The sequence below is a fragment of the Setaria viridis genome, chromosome 1 (assembly GCF_005286985.2).
Source record: "Setaria viridis chromosome 1, Setaria_viridis_v4.0, whole genome shotgun sequence".
In the NCBI taxonomy this organism is placed as follows: Eukaryota; Viridiplantae; Streptophyta; class Magnoliopsida; order Poales; family Poaceae; genus Setaria; species Setaria viridis.
In genome coordinates, this window is record NC_048263.2 from 20,229,080 (window position 1) to 20,254,515 (window position 25,436).

The window sequence follows — 25,436 nt, forward strand, 5'->3', positions numbered from 1 at the left end:
CTTGGACTGGGCAGTGCTCATGCGTGTGATGCTGTAGCCGTGGAGCCTGTGGTTGACGGTGAGCATGGGCACCGACGACTACGTGGAGGACCGCATGGCGCTAGAGGTGATCTCCAAGGTGGTCCCGGTGGAGATGAAGGAGACGATCGCCAACAAGGTGACCGCCAAGATCGCGTGGGACGCGATTAGGAGGATGCACTTCGGCATGGAGCGCATCCGCAAGGCCAAGGAGAACACGATGTGTCGCGACTTCGACGCCCTCAAGTTTTGCAATGGGGAGATGGTGGACGACTTCATCATCTGCATCAACGGGCTCGCGAATCAGCTCGCAGTCCTTGGCGATGGCTCAACTAAAGAGGAGATCGTCTGCAAGCTTCTCCTGGCGCTTCCCGCGAGGTACTTGACCTCAGCAAGCTCTTGGTGGTGGAGCTGATCGGGAGGCTCAAGGCGGCGGAGGAACGCCACGACCTTGGCGGAAGTAGCGGTGCAGCTGGCCGGCTCAACCTCACTAAGGAAGAGTTGGTCGCGCGCATCTCGTCGTAGCTACAGCTCGGTGGGGATGGCTCATCCCCGGGGTCAAGCCAGCGAAGGAGCCACGGCTGAGGATGCGGAAAGGGCCATGTCGGAGGGCAGCCACTAAAGACCGGTGGCAGCGACGACAGTGGCATGAACGGGCCCATCGACGATGACCAGTGCAAGTACTGCGGCAAGAAAGGCCACTAGGCCCGCGAGTGCCGAAAGAAGAAGCGCGATGAGGCGGCGCATATAGCCGAAGCTGATGAAGGGGAGGAGCCCATGTTGATGCTGGCCACTACAAAGGTCAACGCGGCCTCTTCCTCGCAGCCGATGCCGCCTGCATTGCCATCGACGCTGGCGAAATCTGCCTCAATCCACCTCGAGGAGAACAACCTCTTCGTCCAGCTAGGCAACGGGCGTGAGGGGGAGTCCACCCGATGGATCCTTGACATGGGCACCACCAACCACATGATAGGCACGCGGTCGGCCTTCTGCGAGCTGGACACCGGCATCCACGGCACCGTGAAGTTCAGCGATAGCTCCGTCGTCGGCATTGAGGGGCGTGGCACCATCCTCTTCAAGTGCAAGGATGGGGAGCACCAGGTGCTCGAGGGGTTTACCACATCTCGCGCCTCACCACCAATATCGTCACCTTGGGGTAGCTCGATGAGGAGCGGTACAAGATCCTAATTGAAGAGGCCAATTGTACTGCTCCTCGTCGAGATGCCCAAAGCTGATGATGTTGGTGGTGAGGTGCGAGATGTGGTACACCCCCCTCGAGCACCTGGTGCTCCCCATCCTTGCACTTGAAGAGGATGGTGCCGCGCCCCTCGATGCCAACAACGGAGCTATTGCCGAATTTCACGGTGCCGCTGATGCCGGTGTCCAGCTCGGAGATCCATTGGGCAGACTCCCTCTCGCATCGGTTGCTCAGCTGGACGAAGAGCTTGTTCTCCTCGAGGTGGATTGGGGCGGATTCCGTCGACATCGATGGCGATGCGGGCTGCAGTGGCTAGGAGGAAGAGGCGGCGTTGACCTCTGCAGTGGCCAGCATCAACGTGCGCTCCTACCCTTCTTCAGCTTGGACTACATGGGCTGCCTCGTCGCACTTATTCTTGCGGCACTCATGGGCCCAGTGGCCTTTCATGCTGCAGTACTTGCACTGGTCGTCACCGATGGGCCCGTTCACGCCTCCGCTGTTGCTGCCGCCGGTCTTCGGTGGCCGCCCTCTGCCAGGGCCCTTTCCGCTTCTGCAGTCGCAGCCCCTTCACTGGCTCGACCCCGAGGATGAGCAGTCGCCGTTGAGCTACAGCCGCGACGTGACGCGCGCGACCAGCTCTTCCTTAGTGAGGTTGAGCCGGCCAGCCGCGCTGCTACTTCCGCCGAGGTCGTGGCTTTCCTCCACCACGTTGAGCCTCCCAATCAGCTCCTCCACCGAGAGTTTGCTAAGGTCAAGTAGGGTCTCAATTGACATGGCGATTTGAGAATACCTCGCGGGAAGCTCCTGGAGAAACTTGGGGATGATCTCCACTTCAGTGCAACCGTCGCCGAGGACTGTGAGCTGATTTACGAGCCCGTTGATGCGGATCGAAGTTGTCCACCTTCTCCTTGTCAAGGAACTTGAGGGTGTTGAAGTTGTGGCGCTATGTCTTCGCCTTAGCCTTGTGAACGTGCTCCACGCCGACGTGCATCCTCCTGATCGCGTCCCGCGTGATCTTGGCGGTTGCCTTATTGGCGATCATCCCCATCATCTCCGCACGGGACCGCCTTGGAGATCACCTCCAGCACCATGCGGTCCTCCACGTAGTCGTCAGGGCCATGCTCACCGCCATCCATAGGCCCTGCGCCTGCAGCATCACGCGCATGAGCACCATCGAGTCAAAGTAGTTTGTCTTCGTGAGCGCCGCTTCTCTCTCCACGGTCACCATTACCTTCAGGTGCACCTCTACCAGTTCCACTGCGGCTCTTGGACACACCACTGGGTGTCCCTAACGGTGGCGGCGTTTGCCAGTGAGTCCGCCGTGGTGGCTGAGGCAGAATGTGGACGTGTCATGAACGCCCACTGGATTGCTTGATCGCGGTCCCAGCGCCGAAAATTGGCTCTGATGCCAATTGAAGCCTTCACCGCCAGTAATTGCTCGTCAGAGATGATTAAGAATACCCTTGGAACACGAACACAGGCGAACAACTAGAATGCCAAGAACTCTTTTATGCCACGACAAGCGACGTTTTCTGAATCTTTCGGTGCTTAAATAGATGAAACAAACTACCGAATGCAACCGCTAACTCCACAAATGCACGCACGCCATGCTGCCTGATCTAGTCACGCCATCCCACGACGTGGTTACATGCCGTGCGCTACAGACTCTGAAAATAGGAATGAACTACGCCATTGCATGAACTCTTGCATGCATCAGGCTCCCTAACATGCACTCACACACGAGCTCAAGTTATTGAAAGAAAAAAGAGAACCAGCACAACCCTGAGCAAAGTAGGATTACCAACATCGGGCCACTGGTGGCATCGTTACTAGCGCCACCGCCACCGCTAAGAACCAGCCAAAAGAAAGGAAGGACCATGACAGCAGAAGCACCTTGAGTTTTCAACCGTCCATCTGGGGAGATTTCTTCCTTACCTACTCCCGTCCTCTGGCTACGCCCTATCAAGGTTTTGTAATATGTAATTCAAGACTTACTTTTTGAACTGTTTTTTAAACTAAGCATGGCATGATCTGTGATCTATCAGAATTTCGTATGGCAAGATTTACATAAGATCAATAATACTGCATACATTTAGGCTTCATGACAATAGAATCTGCAACAGGACATGGAAAATGTTCCTATGGTGTATAGGTAGCATTTCTATAGCTTGTGAGCAATGAGTGTGTAGTTCCCTGATAATGTTTCTCTAGTGGGTGACTAGTGCACGTTGTTGTTCCGTGGGTAGTAATCCTATATATAGTTTGCACTCTGTTCTCCTTCTGTTACTATGTTATAAATATTCCTATATGCATGATTCCATGACACTGTTCCAATAATATACATAGTTGTGCTAATAGTTAAACATACTTTGCAGATAGCTTGACAAGGCTTGCTAATATGGGTAATGATAGCCTTACTTTAAGGCAAGCTGAGTGTTAGAGTTTTCCCTCTAGTTCAACAACGCAAGGCTAGGAACAATATTTTGACATATGCTGCTACACGGGGAGTAAAGTAAGATTAGTAATGTATTAATGAAAAAGGTCTTGAGTTAAGATGTGTATTCCTTTACTATAAAAAAACAAAAGCAGTATATTGCCCCACTTGCTAACGAGCCTCTAGCTAGCTGAGTTGGTTACGTGGCCCGTTGGAGTGAATTTCATGCTGGGGTTAAAAAATCCCCTCTTCTGTCCCATGCCAAAGCACAATTGTAAGGTCTAGCCCAGGTCGTTGGTCGTCTCACACCGGCTACGGTGCCATTGTGTAAGGGTGGTGTAGGGGTTCGGCGGTTTTCTCGACCTGCGTGAGAAGGTCTTCTCTTAATTAGCAAATGCTCGGGGGCTGTCTCACTAGTCGAGTTTTTTTATTGTCCCGGTTATCTAAGGTGTTGTTTTTGTAGTGGACATAAATAAAGATTACATTGTGTGTTTAGTTTGTAGTGGCATCCATAATACATGATATCATTTCATTTTTCTTTAATAACTATAGGTTGTGTGCATCCTAGTTATGCAAGGGCTGGAGTGATCTTGGACCAATTGTATCATCTTGACGTAATTGTATGTGATCAATAAAGCTTCTTTAGCTTCATCTAGAAAGTCAAGTTCCATGTCTAATGCATCTAAATAAATTTTTACATACGTAGACTCTATAAATTGTTTAGATGAGAATTTTAATTTAAGGCCCTCTTTAGATGTAATAGTTTTGAGAAACCATGGTATCTAGAAACTATATTTTTAATAAATAGAGATGTGCAAACCATAGTTTAGGAAAAGGAGACATAGAGTACAGTTTCTAAAACTCCAAAATATTACAAGTTTACCATACTATCGTTTTTAAAGGTACAAGGTTTGTTGCATTTAAACACCCGAATGCTTTTCAAAATCAAAGTACTTTCTAAAACCATGGTACGTATTTCTCTAAAACCTCAAAATGAAAATACTCTGAATCCCAACATGGCCTAAGTTGCGTATTAACTCGAGATCTCTAAACACCAACTCAGATTTTACATGGATTTGTTGAGCACAACACAAACCGACAAACGTTGCCTATCCCCATTCCGGTGAGCTGAGCCTGCCATCTGTGATACCCCATAGGACATTGCATGATTAATTCAGAGATAGGCCCATAATGGAGAAAGATCTGTTTCTCACATAAAGAATAACGCAGGCATAACTTCCACAGTTACATAATTGAAAACAAACTGGAAAAAAGTCCATCTGAACTGAGTCGTTTGGTTAACGCAGGCAGACACATGGAATTGGATAGGTTTGTTTGGAGGCCGGGTCTCTGAAACAATAGTCTAGTAGGAAAAGGTGGTTTGAAATGTCCTGCAGAATAAGGGCCTGTTTGGTTCCTTTGCTTATTTTTAAGCACGTGTCACATCGAATGTTTAGACACTAATTAGGGGTATTAAACGTAGACTATTTACAAAACCCATTATATAAGTGGAGGCTAAACAGCGAGACGAATCTATTAAGCCTAATTAATCCATCATTAGCAAATGTTTACTGTAGCAACACATTGTCAAATCATGGACTAATTAGGCTTAATAGATTCGTCTCGCCGTTTAGCCTCCACTTATGTAATCGGTTTTGTAAATAGTCTACGTTTAATACTCTTAATTAGTATCTAAATATTTGATGTGATGGGTGCTTAAAAATAAGTCAAGGAACCAAACCAGGTCTAAGATTAGAAGATAGCACACAACAGTGCCAATTGTCTATTTGGCCTAACGTATAGTAAGAATCTCAGAGTTATGGACCAATTGTCAGTGCCCATGTGCTCAGTTTATGTAATTGTTCTCAGCAGACATGGATGGCACGACGAGCAGACCAATTGAAGGAAGAAGTGGCAAAACTGATCGCAGCTTCAGGTACTTGTAGCCTGTATCAGAGGATTCATCTCATTGACGTTTTGGAGCATCTTTGCCTAGACCGTCTTTTTGAAGAGGAGATCATTGATGTGCTAACTCAACTTAAGAATACTGATGCGAGTGCATGTGATCTTCAAACGGTGGCTATGACTGCTGGAAACCGAAATTTTCATGTGTGCCAGGTTACTTTTATGTCGGTTCCGTGAGAGCACAGAGGAACAAACAAATTATAACCCGTCGGTTTTCGCCGAAACTCACATTGAAATTGACTCACAGAGTAGTTAACTATCAGGTTTGAGCACTTCGCACCGGATTTGCTTGGCGCCCAAATATTTTCCTCCTCGCGCGTGCTATTTCCTTGAACTGGCACGGCTCCGAACGAAACCTGAAAATCCCTTCCCTCAGCTAAAAGGAAAAAACTCCCCTCCCGCATGCCATTTTCCCCCAGTCTCGACCGCCAGGCGCCAGCCCACGCTCTCACCTTATCCTTATCCTGTCGTACCGCGTCCCCCACATGGTCCGGCGCCATCCGCAGATCCGCCGCCTCCTTGGACCGACGCCTCCACGCCGGAGCCTGCTATGGTATTTTGTCAGTACAAATGGATATATAAAATTATATTTTCTCAATGCAGATGGTGAGGAGCATTCGTCACAGCAATGATGGACGTGAGCAGAGGAGCACATCTTGTGTGACAAACTCAAGCGAAAATATTATCATTCAGCAATGATGCACTCGGCATTGGCAAGTGCACTTTTTCAGACTTCTGTATACAAACAACATATGCTAAGCATGGCTGTTAGCTTATCATGGATGACTTAGTAGGTTAATATATAGTATATATGCACTATGGTGACGGTAGATGCCTTTTGGTTGTAGCTTGTCAGACGGACTTGCATTGCGTGTTCTGTAAGGTTAAGGCCAAAATCATTACTATGTTCTGTCCTGTGATCTTATGCACTATGTTGAATGCTAGTGAGGGTTTGGTAGAACATCCTATAATTTATATGCTGTCAATATGAACCTATGATCTGAATTCTACAAATATTTGAATCTGCAATGCTGTTTATTGTCTGAAGTGAAATGAAATTCACCAAAATCAGAACCTAGTATTCTGGTGATGATGCAGTTTTCCTATCGTGGATGTGCACACATGAAGAAAAATCATGTTGTATTAGCCTATTCATAACAGGCTGGTGGCAATTTCCCAGGTCTATGACCTGAAAGAGAAATCAACTCACCCGACAGAGAAATCATGTAACCTGTGGGTTTATAAACATGATGACTACCTAATTTCCTGTAGGGAAACTGACAGAGAAATACCTACAGGAAAAATATTTCTGTCGGCCGGGCCACAGGAAATTTCAAATTCTCTGTCATTTTATCCCGGTCGGTATGTTCCTATCGGTTTCCCTATAGGAAATAGTTTTGGTTTTGTAGTATGCTAAGAGCAACTCCAGCAAAGCCCCTTCTCAAACCCCTACTCAAAATATATAGGGGCTGAGATAAGAAAAACTTACTCTAACAGAGATCCTACTTGGGTGCCTACTCTAACGAGGCCCCCTACTTTCTTCCGACCCCTTCTCCAAAGGTGGAGAGAGAAATCCCCTACTCGATCATTGGTCCTTTTCCCGCACGTCTAGAGGAGGAATGGTAGCACCGCCGCCTCGCTCCTCTCCGTTGCCGTCGCTGCTCCGCCTGCCACCACCCAAATCCTTCTATCGCAGCTCGATTTTGCACTGGTCCACCTCTTCCTACCCCAAGCAAAACCCTTCTTCAACCTTGCCCCAACCAAACCCCTTCTTCAACGTTGCCAACCAAATCAAGCGGGTGGCATCACAAATAGAGAGAAGAAACACACGATTCTCCTGGAAAAGAAGAGAAGATAAGAACCTGAGCAAGCTCCTTCGCCTCGATGGACCACCATGCTGCTCCTCCTCCGACGAATCCAGGCAGGTATGGGTGGTGGCCAGCACCGATAGGCCGTGCTGCTACCTTCCCCGCCTCAATGGGCCTCGACTGGGGCAACAACTGCCGGCTGGCGAGGGGATCCACGGCACACCGGCCACCTTGTTGGGACCGACCTGGAGATGTACCATGGGGGCGGGAATACATCACGAGGAGACGGAGGTGCGTGAGGATGCGGGGTACATGAAGAAATGCGTCGTTGGTGAGAAAGGGACGCGAGAGATGCGCTGGGAAGGGAAAAAAGAGAGGAAAAAAGATGAGGCACTGATGAATAGGTCCCTTCTGTCATGGGAAAGTGGGGCTCAGATGTAGGGGCTATTGCTAGAGTTGATGGTAAAAATCATGGCCCCAACAAGTAGAAGGAGCCCCTGCTCAAAACAAGTAGGGGCCTAAAGTAGTGGCTATACTCTGGTCTCACATGGCATGTAGGATGATTTGATTCTAATTTGAACGGGATCCCCTTTCTAGGAGGGTAAGAATATATGAAGTCAAATATCATATTTCTGCATATAGAAAAGATACTGAAGGTGATGAACTGAGAATTGAACTAGCAAAGTTGAACTCCAATCTCATGCAAGAGCTGAATATCATAACAAGGTGAAGTCGCTGCTCTTTCTAAAAATAGTTTCTATCTTGGCATTCCCTAATACAAGAATAATTGAGACAACGCTAATTTCAATTTCCTGTGGAGATTTCAATTCACATTTAGACCTTGTTTGGATCCTTGGAATTGATTCCATTCTAATAATTATAATTTAGACACAAATTAATTAAGCTAATATAGTTGTATGTGGACTATATTTGTATATTATTGTTGGCCATATGGGAGAGAGAAATTCATGTGCTGCACTTCTACTATAAGGAAGCGAGTCTATTAGAAGATGTGTATGTGTTGTATATGCTGTGCATGTACATGGGCCCTGGCTGTGCGCCAGGCCCAGGTCGGCTCCCTATCGGGCCCTAGATAGATTAGGATTGGCAGTCTTATCCCTTGGTCGGTTGTGTTTCTATAAACCTCACCAGGGGCTGCCTATATATTTATACAAGTTGTATACACTAATCAATCTATTATTTCATGCAATCTCTATTGCTTTCATGGTATCATGAGTCCAGGTTATCCCCGATCCCTTACCCTCCGCATCCTAGCACGCCGGCGGCACAGCTCCCAGCACAGCCCCGCTGGCGCTACTCCCACACAGGCTCTGCACCGCCGCTGCCCTCCATGGCCGGCACTGTGCCGCCCAAGTAATCCACCACCACGGCTGACGCCGCCACCGCTGAGGCCGCCAAGTGCGCGGCTGATGCTAGCGCCACCGCCGCTGCTCCGCGCCGCACCGCTCGCATGGACGCCCACGCCGCCACCCTCGCCCTTGCTGTCACGGCTGAGGCCGAGGCCGCCGCTGCCGCGCAGCAGCGCGATGCCGCTGACACCCGCCTACGCCAGGCCCTGGCGCACACCGCCTAGGAGTGCAAGGGCATCCCGCCTGAATCCGATGAGGAGGACGCCAGTGCCGACCTCTCCGACCAGGCGCCCGACGCTCACCAGGCCATGATGCTCCACGAGGCCATCGGTGTCCTCAACCTACACGCCCAAGCCGTGCCCGTGCAGAACATTCGGAGCCTCATCCCCGTCATCCTTGACATCGTCGCCGACAATTACTCACGGTGGCGTGAGCAGTTTCTCCTGACCATCGGCAAGTACTCGCTGTAGGATCACATAATCCGTGACGTTCCCACCCTAACCTCTCCTGATTGGGATCGGATAGACTGCGTTGTCAGGTCTTGGTTCTACGGTTCCATTGTGACCGACCTCATCGACGTCGTCATGGATCGTGGCGAGCGTGGCGCCATCGCCCACGCCACCTAGCTCGCCATTGAGACGCAGTTTCTCAGCAACCGGGAGACGCATGCCCTCTACCTCGACGCCAAGTTCCAACCTTCGTCTGGGGTGACTTGTCCATTATGGACTACTACTGCCACGTCAAGAGCATGGCGGATGCCCTCGATGATCTTAGCGAGCAAGTCTCTGACCGCACCCTTGTCCTCAACATCCTCTGCGGACTCAATGAGAAGTTCACCTCCATCAGCTGTGACATCCCACGCTCTCATCCTCTTCACTCCTTCCTGGAGTTCTGCGATGATCTGCTTCTCGAGAAGCTCACAATGGCGCCTTCTTCCTCGACTCGGTCCGCGGCGCTGCTCACTGGCATCAACACTGGCTCCTCCTCTCGCCCCTCTTCACCTTCCCACTAGTTTGCTGGGTGTTCCGACTCTAGGGGTGGCAAAGGGGGGCCCTCCTCCAAGCAGAAGCAGGATAGGGGCTAGCGTGGCGGTCAGCAGCCGCAAGGTAGTGGCAATGACAGCAAGGCCCCTGCCACCGGTGCCCAAGCCCCTACCCCCGGCACCACCCAGGAGTCCGGCAGCCCCTGGCCCTCCTTCTAGAACCCCTGGTCTGATACAATTCAAATGTACCCAGGCCCTTGGCAGCAGGCCGTCGTTCCTCCCCGTCCAGCCGCGCCCACACCGGTGTTTCAGTAGCAAGCACAGCGGGCCCTCCTTACCCAGCAGCAGGTGTTGTACACTCAGCAGTAGCAGGCGCCCTACCAATGGTAGCAGGTGCCACAGGTGCCATGACGGGCCTACCCTCCTCCTAGGATCATCAGTCCGTCGCCTCGACATTCAGCACCATAACCCTCAACCAGCCGCAGACGAACGACTGGTATCTTGATTCAGGTGCCACCTCACACATGACTTCAGACGCTGGTACTCTTTCACATTTTTGTCATCCACGGTATCCCTTTCCTTCATCAATTGTTGTCGGTGATGGTTCCTTGCTTCATGTCATGGCTACTAGCGCAGCTCATTTTTCGGGTTCGTTGTCCCTTAACAATATTTTAGTTTCACCTAAACTTATTAAGAACCTTATTTCTGTTTGCCAGTTTACTTTTGATAACAATTGTTCTATTGAATTTGATCCAGCTGGCTGCTTTGTGAAGGATCTGGTGTCTTGAAGGCTGATCGCCAGGTGCAATAGCTCCGAGCCACTCTATCCCCTACGATTTCCTGCTAGCTACGCTCTCACTGCCACCTCCACCTCCTCTGTGTGGCATCGCCGTCTCGACCATCCCGGCCATGAAGTTTTGTCCAAAGCTGCTTTGGTCATTCCTTTTTGTAATAAGGACATTCATACCATCTGCCATGCATGTCAGTTAGGGCGGCACACTCGCCTCGCTTTTCAGTCATCTGCTTCTAGAACGTCTCGTAATTTTGATCTTATTCACTACGATTTGTGGACATCTCCTATTCACAGTGTGTCTGGTTATAAATATTATTTTCTCATTCTTGATGACTGTTCTCATTATTTGTGGATGTTCCCTTTATGTCTGAAATTTGACACTTTTGTGATTCTGGCTAACTTCTCCTCTGTGCGTATGTACTCAGTTTGACACCACTGTGAAGACTGTTCAGTGTGACAACGGCCGCGAGTTTGATAACTCCAGCACACGTACCTTCTTCCTTACGCACGGGGTTCAGATTCGCATGTCCCGACCGCACCGGCGACCTCTCTGATCGGTCGACTGAGCACCCTGACTGCACCGATGACCGCTCCGCTCAGGTGGGCAAACACCCTGACCGACCCGGCGAGCTCTCCACTTGGTTGGGCGAACGCCCCGAGAAACCCAGCAACCACTCTGCTTGATCGGGCGAATGCCTTGACCACCCCCATGAGCTCTCCGCTCGGTCAGGCGAGTCCCCCAACTGCACCGGTGAGCGCTCTAACCGATCAGGTAAGCACCCACGGTTCTCCCCCCACACAGGCTCCTGCTCCGGCCATTCTTCCTCGTGGTACGGTTCCCATGCATCCCGTCGCCAATCAGCACCCCATGACGACGCGTAGGATGCTGGGATTTCATCTGCCAACACTGTTTCATTCCTCCCAGCTGTCCCAATGCCTCGCACTTACCGGGGTGCTCTCGCTGATCCCAATTGGCGCTGGGCCATGCATGAGGAGTTCGACGCGCTGCTGACCAATCACACATGGGATCTGGTACCACGTCCTGCATGAGCCAATGTTGTTACTGGAAAGTGGGTTTTCAAACACAAGTTTCATGCCGACGGTTCTCTAGAGCGGTACAAAATGTGATGGGTGCTTTGTGGGTTCACTTAGCGACCCGGGATTGATTTTTTCTGAGATTTTCAGTCATGTCATCAAGCCAGCCACCGTCCGTATAAAGCTGTCCCTAGATTTCTCTCGTCATTGGCCGATTCATCAGTTGGATGTGAAGAATGCTTTTCTTCACGGGATGCTTTCAGAGACAGTCTATTGTGCTCAGCCTACTGGTTTTGAGGATTCCACCTATCCTGATCATGTTTGTCAGCTAAATTGCTCTTTGTATGGACTTAAGCAGGCCCCTCGTGCTTGGTACAGTCGCTTTGCTTCTCACCTGCTACAGCTCGGCTTTGTGGAAGCCAAGATCGACACTTCCCTATTTGTGTACCACCACGGTGATGACATGGTCTATCTTCTCCTTTATGTGGATGATATAGTCCTCACGGCGTCTTCGCCACCTCTTCTTCGTCGCGCTATTGATGCCTTACAGCGGGAGTTTTTGATGAAGGGTCTTGGTGCACTTCATCATTTTCTAGGTATGCATGTTTAGCGGTCTGTGATGGTCTTTTTCTATGTCAGTGCCAGTTTATGTTGAAGATTCTGGAACGTGCTGGTATGACTAATTGCAAGCCTTGCTCCACACCGGTTGCTACAAATCCGAAGCCGTTTGCTACTGACAGTGCTCCGCTTATCAATGGGACTGATTTTCGAAGGCTCGCTAGTGCTCTACAGTATCTCACCTTCACTCATTCCGACATTGCTTATGCGGTTCAGCAGGATTGTCTACACATGCATGATCCTCGTGAGCCATATCTTGCCACCTTGAAGTGCATTTTGCGGTATATTCGTGGCATTCTTCACTTGGGTTTGCATCTCTAGCCCTCTACTCAGTTGGATTTGCTGGTTTACTTTGCCCAGACACCCGGAAGTCCACTTTCGGATATGCAGTCTTTTTGGGCGACATCTTAGTCTCCTGATCCTCAAAGTGACAAACTACAGTCTCTCGCTCAAGTGCCGAGGCTGAGTATCGGGCAGTTGTCAATACCGTTGCTGAGGTCTCCTGGTTGCGACAACTTCTAGTTAAGCTGCATGTTTCTCTGCGTCGCACCATCTTGGTTTATTGTGATAACAGCATCACTGTCTACATGTCTTCGAACCCCATTCAGCATCAGCGCACAAAACACGTGGAGATTAATCTACACTTTGTTCCTGAGCACGTTGCTACTGGTGATGTCTGTATTCTTCATGTTCCAATGAGCTCTCAATATGCCGACATTTTCACCAAAGGCAAGCCTTCTTCAGTGTTCACGGAGTTCAGGTCCAGTCTGAACGTTCAAGCTGCCGACGATCAGACTGCGGGGGTGTGTTAGAAGATGTGTATGTGCTGTATGTGCTATACATGTACATGGGCCTTGGCTGTGCACCAGGCCTAGCTCCCTACCCTTCCCTAGATTGATCTAGATGGATTAGGATGGACAGTCTTATCTCTTATGGACAGTCTTATCTCTTGGTCGGTTGTGTTTCTATAAACCTCACCAGGAGCTGCCTATATATTTGTACATATTGTATACCCTAATCAATCTATTCTTTCACGCAATCTCTATTGCTTTCAGAGTCGAAGAGCGTGCTATAAGTTCCACACTAGAAACATAGTACGAGGATCTACAGAATCAATTTCCATCTCCCACCCCCCCACGAATTTAAGATAGGTTTATATCTAAACTTTGGAAAGTTGTGGAATGCCACGTTCAAGATAAATAGCTTACTCCATTAAGTAAATTTCAATTCCTTCAAAATGAAGGGATCCAAATGAGACCTAATAGTAACGGTTCATTTATTGATTAACATATACAGGTGGTGGAATGATCTAGAGCTTCAATCAAGGCTATCATTTGCTCGAGATAGAGTTATGGAATGCTATTTTTGGATCGTAGGAGTATATTTTGATCCAAGTTACTCACGAGGTCGGATAATATTGTCAAAGGTGCTTGCCATTGTGTCCATCTTAGACGATACTTATGATATCTATGGAAACTTTACAAGACTGCGAATTTTTACCAAGTGTATAGAAAGGTTTGTATTCTCATCCGACTAGAAATAAACACTTTATTTAAAAAATAGTAAAAGTAAACGACGTATCTAAATAGAATATTTACTCAATACAAAATTTACTGGAAAACGAATTGTATTCATAAATCTTTCATATAAAGATGGACAACAGGAAATGGCATCGCAAGTATAGGTTTTCTTTGTTCCTAACTAGAGAAAATTGTGCCCTTTCTTTATTCATGATGTTTCTCCTATTGTTGTGCTGCAGAAACTGTACATAAGATGTATTTGTTGTCCTCTATTTATTCCTTGATATTCACCCTTTGTGAATTTAAATCAAACTGCTGGATAACTACTTATTTGTCAACAATTATTCCTGAATAATGATAAAACTTAATATATTTGATGAAAAATCACATTGTTCAGCTGGGACCCTGCGGTGGCTCATGGTCTCCCAGAGAACATGAAGTTCATTCTTGGAAAAGTTTTGGATGCCTGTCAAAGCATTGATGATAAGCTAGCACCAGAGGAGAAATACCTCAAGAACTTTGTAAGTTTTTTCACCACTCATTTCTATGTTGATCTTGACATTAAGCAGATTAGGAAAGATACCATTTTAAATAAGCTCATAAAGTATTAGTTTGCATTGCGAAATACAATTCAAAACATGGAGGATCCCACGATCCGATCGCGCAGCCCCCGACACCGTCGAACAGCCCTGCGTTCCTACCTTGCAGCCTCCAGGCATGGTCCTGAACCGGCGGGGCACGGGGGCAGAGGCATTTACCTGGCTGTTCATTGATGAGGAACGTAACCTGTCAGTTGTCAAGTGACGTGCGCAAACTTGTTAACCGTGTCAGTAGGTCACCACCTGCAATGGCTAGAAAAATGGACGCGCATAACGGTCTGTTCTCGTCCGTGTAGCACTGTCGGCAGAATGGAACGGCATCAATATTTCTCAGAATGGCGAATTTGGGATGGTATTGCTAATTCGCCACCGTAGCCCCTTTTTCTACCACCCCTGCCTTATCCTCACCATCACAGCTCTGTGGCATGAAAGTTTGGATGCATATAAACTACATCTCGTCTGGGGCAGCAAGGAGTGGAGGGATTCCTGTTGAGTCCTTGAGATATACTTTTAATTAGTGTGGGGACAGTAGAAACTCAGGCTGCTGACGATGGAGATGTGTCATTATTAAAGATGACTGGACTCAGCCATTATTGAAGCCTCGCATTCGCTATCAAAATTTTCTCTCACTCGGATTGTACGTTCATGTGCTTGATCATGTCCTTCAATCCTAAACAAAGATTGCATAGAATATGTTAACAGGATATATCCTAAGGGAAAAATTACATTGGGGATGCATATGCATGGCATAAACAGATATATATGCACAGGGGCGGAACCAGGATGAACACCTCGGGAGGGGGGGCTAAATAGTAGAGATTAAGGGCTAGAGCTAGAAATTAATGGTGATTTGAGGCTTTATCTACAGTATTTTACAGGTAAAATCAGGCTCTCGGGGGGGCTGCAGCCCCCCTAGGCCCCCTGGATCCGCCCCTGTATATGCATGGTTTCCTAACCAAACAAGGTATATGATCTTTCTGTATCTGTATGCATTTGAGGTTTTCTCCCATCATCCAAAATACAAGAGGTGGAATTATGAGGTACCAACATTTTTTTCCCGGAATATGCAGATAGTAGATCTAGTTAGAGCCCATAATAATGGGGTAAAATAGCGCTAGGAAGGGTATGTCCCTACAACCGTTGAGGAACATCTGCATGTTTCAGCAAGAAGTGGTGCTTTGTCACTTGTTGTCATGCACGTCATTTGTTGGAATCGGAGATGTGGCCACAGAAGAAGCTTTTGATTGGGTACGTAGTTTGCCTAAAATAGTACAGGCGCTCTGCGTTATTCTCAGACTTTTCGATGATCTTAGGTCATATGAGGTAATATTATTTTGCTTTATTGACATTCTATATTCCTATACGAGCTTCTTGTTCAAAAACAAAATTGCAGTTTTAGTAATTTTGGATGTCACTGTTTCAGTTATGATTCTAGCTAATATGCTTATTACTTGTACCGTATCCAAAGCTACATATTTTCCTACTGGGTAGTGTTAGAAGAGAATAGGGGGCCCTTTTATATGCTAGCTTCTCAATATTTACACCTCCCGAAAGTATAACCAAGGAGTTGCATGTGTATGCAGCGAGAGAAAATGCCTTCTCATCATGTTTCTTCCACAATCGGGAGCTGCCTGAAAGAGCATGGAGTCACAGCTCAAGTGGCACGGGAGAAGATTCAAGACATGATAGAGGAAACGTGGAAAGATTTTAATGAGGAATGGTTGAACGTTAACAATAGCATGCCAAAGGAGTTACTGCTCAAGAGAATATTCAACCTACAGCTCTCCAGGACCCTAGTTTTGGAGATGGCCCCTTCGCCCCCACCCCCTTGGGAGGCGACTCCTATCGCGATACCCACCCCATCCATCCAACCCTAGCCAAATCCGTCACCATTGACGGCGCGCTCACCCAACCCGCCCCAGATCCGGCCAAGGCCCCCGCCGATCTACGTCCTCACCGTTCCCCCATCCCGAAGCGACCTTGTATCGAGAGAGATCAGGATGGGCCATGGTGTGGCCTGGATCCTGCTAACCTTCACCACATCATCCACTGCAGCATCACCAACTTTGGAAGCACCTGTCTTGCCACGACACTAGGATTTGGCGAATCATCCTCAGTTCAGCGCCACATCATCTATCCTCCTTCCAGATCTCGCATGGGAGCTACAAATACAAGATGGAACTACATTGAAGACAGGGGGCGTTGGGCTCGACAGTGCCTGCTGCGATGAGGACCCCCTCACACACAACATCATTCAAAGATCAACAACCAAGAGATCCGGCGAGATTCACAAGCGGCAAAAGACATCATGGCCAACACAAATCCCAGCGAGCTAGCACAGAAGATAGCAAAGAGGCGATTCACTAGCGCAGAGAAAGGGAAGGACATTGGGCAGCCAGCCTCTCAAAGACATAAGCCTCAAGGACAAAGGTCACCTCCATTCAAATCCATGGAGGATTACCACTCGGAGTGGTAATGGAATTTACTGCAAGGAGAGTGCTCCAGGACTAGTGTGGTGGATGGCATTCAATCCTCTACCACCCAGGCTAGCTTAGGTCATTGGAACAAAGAGTGTTAGCAGCAATAGGTGAATCCGCACCAGAATCCATCAGCAAGATCTCAGCGGAGCATGATAGAGACATTGCCACAAATTGATGAGCATGGTTTCCAGGTTGTCAAGCTGGCATACTGGTGGCGCAACGAGATCTCTCATCCATGAAAAGAATCACAGCTCCAACAACCTGAAGAAGACATTCAAAGAAGAGAGAGATACAGAGCTCGTGTTAGAGGCAAATGCCTCAATTGCTTCTCAACACAGCACAAAGTTTCAGACTGCCGGTAGAAGAGTAAATGCTGGAGATGTTTGCAATGGGGCACAAGGCACACTCCCGTCCCTCCCGAAAGAGGCAAGTTAAGAAGACAAAGCAGCAGCACCGGCCCTCATTCCACCCTGCTTCCCATCCAACACCAGCCACTCTCTCGCCTAGCGAGCAAGTTTTCTTGGCAGGGCGATCCTACCTCCAAGTTACGAAGGGACAACAGATGGCCATGGGAACATACCCCGGCGACCCCCACGCTCGCCCTGATCTCATGGTTTGTGCCATCACTGCGACCGGGACCATGATGCACAAGAGGGAGGCACTAATCGGCAAGATGGTTGTCTGCTGGCTCAACGGCAACATCCACGACACCGGCACCCACCACGTCGCCGACTCCCTGGAGGAGCAGCTACACATCAACTGCCACAAGAACAAGGTGGTCAAGCACTTCCCCGAGTAGTACCTCATCTTCTTCTCCGATAGCCAGGCCTACCAACAGGTCCTGCACTACCCCAGCGTGCGGAACCGCAGCCGGGTGTTCAACTTCGAGCAGTGGATGGAATGCCAAGGTGCCATGGAGACTAAGCTGGTGTTCCACAGGCATCTGCGCATTAACGGGGTGCCAGTCCACGCCTGGTCTGAGGAGGAGGCAGTGAAAATCATCGGTCCAACCTACGCCATCCACTATGTCGAGGGACACTCCCGCTGCCAAGACCGCACGCGGACCTTCAATCTCTAGGCTTGGTCCTCCAATCCAAGTAAGATCCCCAAGCGGGTACTGCTGACTATCACTGATCCTGATAGGAACCATTCCACCAACGACACCGTCGAGCTGCACCATGAACCGCCAAAAGGATTCAAGGGCACCTATGACTACAAGATCTACGTCCACATGGATGTCGTGGAGGAACTCTCCTTCCATGGCGGCAGGGGTGGAGGAGACGGAAGGAAACCTCGCCGCGAGTTTCTCTGGAACTATGGGGGGCTAGACTCACTAGGGAGCAACGCAATAGTGAAGAGCATGATGACCACGCCGGCCGTGACTACCGTAGCCGCAAGGACAGGGATGACCACGACAACAACTTCAACCGTGGTGTGAGACGCCATTGAAGTTAGTCCTCCTTGGGGCGAATGACACGCTGTCGCGGTATAGTCGAGGACTATTACAGTTCCACCCGATACCGGGGGGGGGGGGGGGGGCAACCAGCATGAAGGAGGCCATCATAGCAGAGTCGTCATGCAGGGAACAGCAACCTGGCGCTCGAAGAAAGCTATCAAGAGAATCTCCTTCACCATCCGTCTAGTCCAAATCCTGGGTGAGCACCAACCACCCATCGACTCCAGCATTCACCTAGTCGAATCCATGTCTCCTTCACCCTACCATCCTACAATTTGGTATGATTCGATGAGGGATGAGGTTCTCACCCCCTAGTTGTATGCAGGGTACTCATCCAAGGAGCAACAAATCATGGACATGCTGGAGAACACACTAGGATGGACCCCAATTGCATCACTGGGGGAGGTGTCAAGTTGGCTGATGGAGAGGGGGAGCAGCAAAGGCTGGCCACTTCAACCACTATAGTTGGGCAGGTTCGCATCACGCATATGGTCACTCCCTGTAACTCCTTTGATCTGGCTCCTGAACTAGTGGTAGAAAATAGTCTGGTGAATAAGGAATCAACGATCCCACTCAACTCCCATGTCACATATGTTGAGCATCCTTTACATGAAGAACTTGAATTTGGAACCACTACTGTTAGATCCATAGGTGAGCACTCTCCTCAAGAAGCAATAGGCTTGGGCACCACTCCTACAAAACCTATAGTAGAGCTTCCCTCCATGTGGATTTTATCACCTGGGTCTCAAGAACTAGAGCCAGCATGAGCCCCAGTACTAGAAACACAACAAAACACCAAAAGAGACATAAAAACTGTCTAACAGCACAATCAAGAGCATCCCATACAATCTGTTCAATAGCACATAGTTGAGGGACATGATACTGAACCCTACATTCCACCTTTGAGTAAGAGTAGTTCCCTGTTAGTAATCCATTTATTCAAGATGGCTCCTCTGAACCCCAGTTGACGCACGATAATATCCCCTCTTATTCCAACACTAATAGAGACAACAACACCCACGGCACAAAACGAAGAGCAATAGGCTTCCTACCAAAGCAAAACTCAACCCAGGAACAGATAGCATTCAGTTAGCTCAAAGAGTCTTGATGAACAAAATAGGGGATTTATCTTCTTCTTCTCAACATTAAGCTAATCCTGATTTCAACCATTTTGCACAGCATCTCCTGCAGCCTCTCAATAGCATGGGAATGGTAGCCATCAAGACCATCCTCAAGCAGGGGAACAAACCCAAGAACAAAAAGAAGAACAAGATCGCCCCAGCACCAGCACAAGAAGTGGAGGCCCCAAGGGCCTAGAGATGCCACCTAGAGCATCAATCAATCTAGTCATCAGTTGGTTCATTTATGTTAAGCAAAAAACCTCTAAACTTGCCATGGTCTGTAACAGACTCTAAAGGGTCGGCAATTTGGTCCTGTAGCTTCAGCGGTGCATTCAATCGGGCATGTGGCCCAGCACTGACGCCCACGAATCTCGCCAATCAGCCCACATTCGAGGCAGTGTTAGATGGGCCACTCAAACAAGATTTCATCGGCTTTGTATCCGGCCTTCGCTGCAAGCCTAGCACCCCATCCTGCCTAGGTAAAAAACTATAAATTGTTGTGTTGGAATGTCTGCAGCTTAAACACTGTGGCAAGGAGAGCAAGCATCTAGAACACTGTACTCTCATCAAGCGCCACCATTGTATGCCTGCAGCAAACTAAAACCACTGGTATACTCAACTTGTAGACGAAACTTTGGGACCAAACTTTGTTAGAAACTTTGTGACTTTACTGGCAACAGAAACTAGAGGCGGCATGCTTATAACAGCAAACGAAAATCATTTCAGTCTGCACAACCTCCATCTCACAGAATACACAATGTCTACCACCATCACCATGAAGGCAGATAACATTTCTTGGATGCTCACTGGAGTATATGGCCCCCAACAAGACCAAGACAAGCTATTGTTCCTCAAGGAAATCAAAGGATTGAAAGATCTCGCACTAGCAGAGTGGTTAGTGGTTGGGGATTTTAACCTTATCTACAAAGTTGAAGACAAGAGCAACAGCAGACTAGATAGGAGAATGATGAACTACTTTTGAGAGGCTTTAGATGAGACCCAGCTCATGGAGATTGACTTGCATGGCAGAAAGTTTACATGGAGCAATGAACAAGACCAGCTGACTTTCACAAGAATTGATAGGCTGTTCGGCTCATCCGACTGGTACCTATTATTCCCAAACTTAGATTTACAAGCCATGCCGACAATGGATTCCGATCACTGTCCTCTGCTTCTTACCAGCAACATCACTAGGCAAAGCTATGTGGGCTTCCGTTTTGAATCTTACTGGGTGCATATGCTAGGCTTCGAGGAAACTGTATAGGAGGCATAGAATCAACCAGTGAACACCCAAGATGCCATTCTACGTCTACACGTCAAACTAATCCAAATGGCTATGGCACTTAAATTGTGGAAATGGCAAAATTTGGGCAATTTGGCCTTTCAATTTGCAGTCGCGAACGAAGCCCTCCTCCTCATGGACACCATTCAGGAACAACGGACACTCACGACTAAAGAGTTGGAATTCCGATGTTTCCTCAAGGCCAAATCAGTGGGCCTTGCGGCCATCTAAAGATCATGAGGTAGACAACATTCCAGGCTAACTTTGATTTGGAAAGGAGATGCATGCACTAGACTGTTCATGTTGTATGCAAACAAAAGGAAAAGAAAATTACACATACCATCCCTAAACACAACGCATGGAATCGCAAAAAATCATCAGCAAAAGGAGGCATCAATCTATGAGCACTTCGTAGCACTCTTGGGGCAATCACAAGAGAGAACGTGAAGCCTAAATTGGGCAAATCTGGGATACCAGTCTTAGGACCTGAGTGAATTGGAAGACCCATTTGAAGTAAACGAGATAAAAAAAGGTGGTCATGAAGTTACCGGCTGAAAAATCCCCTAGACCCGACAGCTTTATTGGTCTATTCTACAAGAAATGTTGGCCAGTAGTTGGTACTGACCTAGTCAAAGCTCTACATGCCTTCCATGCCCTTAAAACCAGTAGAATGGAGCTAATAAGTGAAGCTAATATTGTTCTCATCCCTGAAAAGGAGGAGGCAACCAAAGTTTCAGAATTTCAGCCAATCAGCCTAATCAACAGTTTGGCAAAGATCATCACAAAAATTCTTGCGGACAAACTTGCACCCAAGTTGGAAGAGTTAGTATTCGGATGTCAAAATGCGTTCATTAAAAAAAGATGCATTCACGATAACTTTATCTATGTCCAAAGAGTGATCAATGCCCTACACAAATGCAAAAGGCCGGTTCTATTCATCAAGCTAGACATTTCAAAGGCTTTCGACTCACTGAGTTGGATTTTTCTTGTTGAAACTTTGGAAGCCTAGGGATTTGGACAAAAATGGAGAGGCTCTATAGCCACTCTACTAGCCACATCGTCATCCAGAGTGTTGCTTAGTGGAATACCAAGGGGAAAAATTTAAACATGCAAGAGGCCTCCGCCAAGGTGATCCGTTATGACCAATGCTCTTCGTCCTAGCCATTGACCCCCTTTAAAAATTAATTGAGCTAGCTGCTACTAATGGCATCTTAAAACAGATTCTCCCAAGGGTGGCACAATTGCGATGCTCACGCTATGCAGATGGCATGGCACTATTTGCAAACCTAAATCGTGAGGAACTAAAACACTCAAAGCAGATGCTGGAATTATTCGTAAATTGTTCAGGGCTTTGAATAAACATGAGCAATACAATGCACAGAAGAGGAAATCATAGAAGCATTGGTAGACTTCCTTGCAGAATTTGCATCATCCTAGGGAAATATCTAGGCCTTCCACTTCATACCCGTTGTCTTAGGAGGGTAGACATTCAACCTCTTCTTGACAAAATTGGTGGCAGGTTGCCCGATTGGAAGGTGAATTCCTCTCCTCGGCAGGTAGGGAAACTCTAGTCAAAAGTATATTAACTGCGCAACCAATCTACCACTTGATAGTTTTCCCAACGCAGAAATGGCTAGTCAAGCAAATCGATCCAATGAGAAGAAGTTTCCTTTGGAAGGGAGATGAGCCGGAGAAAGCTAGTGGGGGATATTGCCTAGTCAGATGGCTCACGGTATGCACACCAAAAGACATGGGGGGACCCGGAATTCTTGATTTAGAAAGACTAGCAAGAGCACTTCGACTTCGTTGGTGCTGGTTTCAATGGAAGCATGATGGAAGACTATGGCAAGGTCTATATATCCCGTGCGACAAAAATGACAAAGATCTCTTCCACGCATCAATGGTGGTCACAATGGGCAAGGGTGACAAAACGATTTCTGGCATTCAAGTTGGCTTGATGGGCATGCACCGAAAAATATAGCCCTGCACCTCTTCAAGAAGTCAAAAAGAAAAAACTTCAACGTATAGAAGGCTTTGCAAGACAATTACTGGATCGACCAAGTGTGCCCACTAATGATGGGGGAGGAGGTGAGGGAGTATACAAACCTTTGGGAAGAAATACAGTTTTTAAACCATAATGCAGATGCAGAGGATGAGATAATTTGGTGATGGACACCTGATGTGGAATACACAACAAAGAGTGCGTACTGTATACAATTCTCTGGGCAGACTAAGAGACCGTCGATCACCCCAATATGGAAAGCAAAGATAGAACCCAAATGTAGAATTTTTGCTTGGATCTTTCTACATAGGAAAATTCTCACCGCAGACAATTTAGAAAAGAGAGGGTGGCCTCGTGACCCAGTATGCAAGCTCTGCGATACAGACCCCGATATGCCAAAACATTTGTGCAACGATTTTACCTACACCCATATATAGTTGGTGGAAAAGATGCCAAGCCAGGATCGACAAGAAAAACAGGTCCAATTTTGATGGTCTCATCATTAGCTTTTGGTGGAATATCTGGAAGGAAAGAAATAGAAGAACTTTCAATTAGGAAATCAAAACAGTGGACAAAGTGGCTTTCCTTATATGCGAAGAATTTCAACAATATCAGTTGGCAACCTAAGGGATTGGATCTTTGGGACCAACGCCCCCCAATCTTTAGTAGCTCTTCTTGTTTAATCTCTTCTTTTTCTGTTCGGATGGTCCCCCCTCCCTCTTTTAGTTGCTAGCAGTCTTGTGGGGTGTCTCGGAGTTAAGAGACGCCTAGTTGTTTTCTTTTTAGTGCTTCTTCGTTTATTATATCTTTCCTCTTCTAATAAAAATTCGTCAATTCTCTTGCCGTCCATTCAAAAAAAGAATATTCAACCTGACAAGGACAATGGTGTTTATGTACAAGCAAGATGATGCATACACGAACAGTCATGTCACCAAGGACACCATAAACTCATTGTTCGTGGAGCCTATTTTGATGACTGTACATTTTACATGTCCACATCTTTTTCTAGGTTTGTAAAGAAAATGGTTGTGGATCATTGTTTATGATTTGGTGATTGAGTGGCAAAATAGTCATCGAGACTAATGTGTTTGTCAAGATATATCTTTATATTATGGATTGCAAGGATGAATTCCAAGTCATTCAAATGATATTAGAAAAGGTTTAGAGAAATTCTATAGCATCCAAATTATAGTAAAGATTTAGAAATAAAAATTCGATAGTGCATCCAAATGATGGCAAAGATTAAGGAAAAAAAGTTCAAAGAAGAACACATGGATAAACAAGTTAGATAAGAGAAGATAACTCACCGATGCTTTCGACCGACTCTTTTCAAGTATATCAACGAATCAGTTGTTGTACTGTAGCTGGCGGTAAAAGACGAGACAGGATGACCAACGCATTTCTTGAAGAGTGGTAATCAAGGCTAAAGTCTCTGGATTAACCAATTTATCGGTCATGGTAAGAAGACAAGCACCGAATCAGTCTTTCGTGAAGGCTATGAAGATTTCTGCTCTGGAATGACAGACTGGTTCGGTCATGCCCATGAAGCTATCACGGTAACAGGGTGAAAAACTCTTTACCTCATTTACTTATGATGTGAACCAAGTTAGTGATTCCATGCATGCTAATAAGCCTCCTGTGATCCATTTCCATTACGGTTCACAGTACCGTTACTGGAACCAAACAAAGGATCGGAGCAGAATGCATATGTAAATCTACACTATAAAAAAAAATTGACTTCGAACGGGTCTCGTTTGCTGTGGGACCTGGAAGATATGACTGTTTCTTCTTCTGCTTCAAGATTTCCCAAGCAGCTATGCTGAAGAACCCCATGAAGAAATGATTGTGGAATTATATTTTGCTTTCTGGTTCATGGAAAAAGAAGCTAATTGTACTGTCTAGTCCCAGGTGATTCAAAGATCCAACAACGGACCCTATAGGAGCAGAAACAGAACAAATGATATGCAGTTTATTTCTTCAACTCTAAGACTACACGGTGCATGATTGTAGTTATTTCCTTATATCATGTAATTCTTCCTCCTTTCAATACATTCTTTGTGTTGGGTCAATCCATAAACAATATAAGTATCAAGACTTTTGAGTTTTTCTTTATAGTATTTGAATCTTTTCAAAACCCACGTGGTTGGTGTTGGTGGTGACATACTAAAAGGAAGTGCATAGAACTTTGTTGAGAGAAATGAACTAGGCAACCATACATAATAATTATATATTGAAAATGACTGTTAGTATAAGTTCACTATGATATAGTTTACAATACAGCTCGCGTTCCACATCTATACCTAACATATATAATTGCGCATCAAGAAGTATCAACATTGCAAATCGGGAGCTCGATTGCAGCATCATTCGTGTTTAAATATTATTCCAAAAATAGAACCTCTACAAGCACAATGCATGTCAGCTTTCGTTTTACCTCAAGCATCGAAAGTGCATTTTAATCTGTTGAATTGTCTCCACGAACAGTTTAGTTGAACCCAAAGGTGGTTTTGCCACTTCTAAATTCATAATTTTTACTATTCACTTAGATATACACTACATCTAGATACATAATAAAAGCTATAAATTTAGAAATGTCAAAAACTAACTACAATTTCGGATGGAGGGAGCGTCATATAACAAAGATATCTTCTTTGATACACTGATGTATGATTCCTTTTTCGATAAGCGAAGCTTTATTAATTTTCATGGTTTTTACAAACACAGTGCTAAAAACAAAGATAAAAAATAAGCACAC

At 46.9% G+C, this 25,436-nt stretch overlaps 1 pseudogene; it reads left to right on the forward strand.

Moving 5' to 3' along the window:
• Positions 1-2,334: 2,334 nt before the first annotated feature.
• LOC117854724 (alpha-terpineol synthase, chloroplastic-like) lies at positions 2,335-24,241 on the forward strand (annotated as a pseudogene).
• Positions 24,242-25,436: the final 1,195 nt, after the last annotated feature.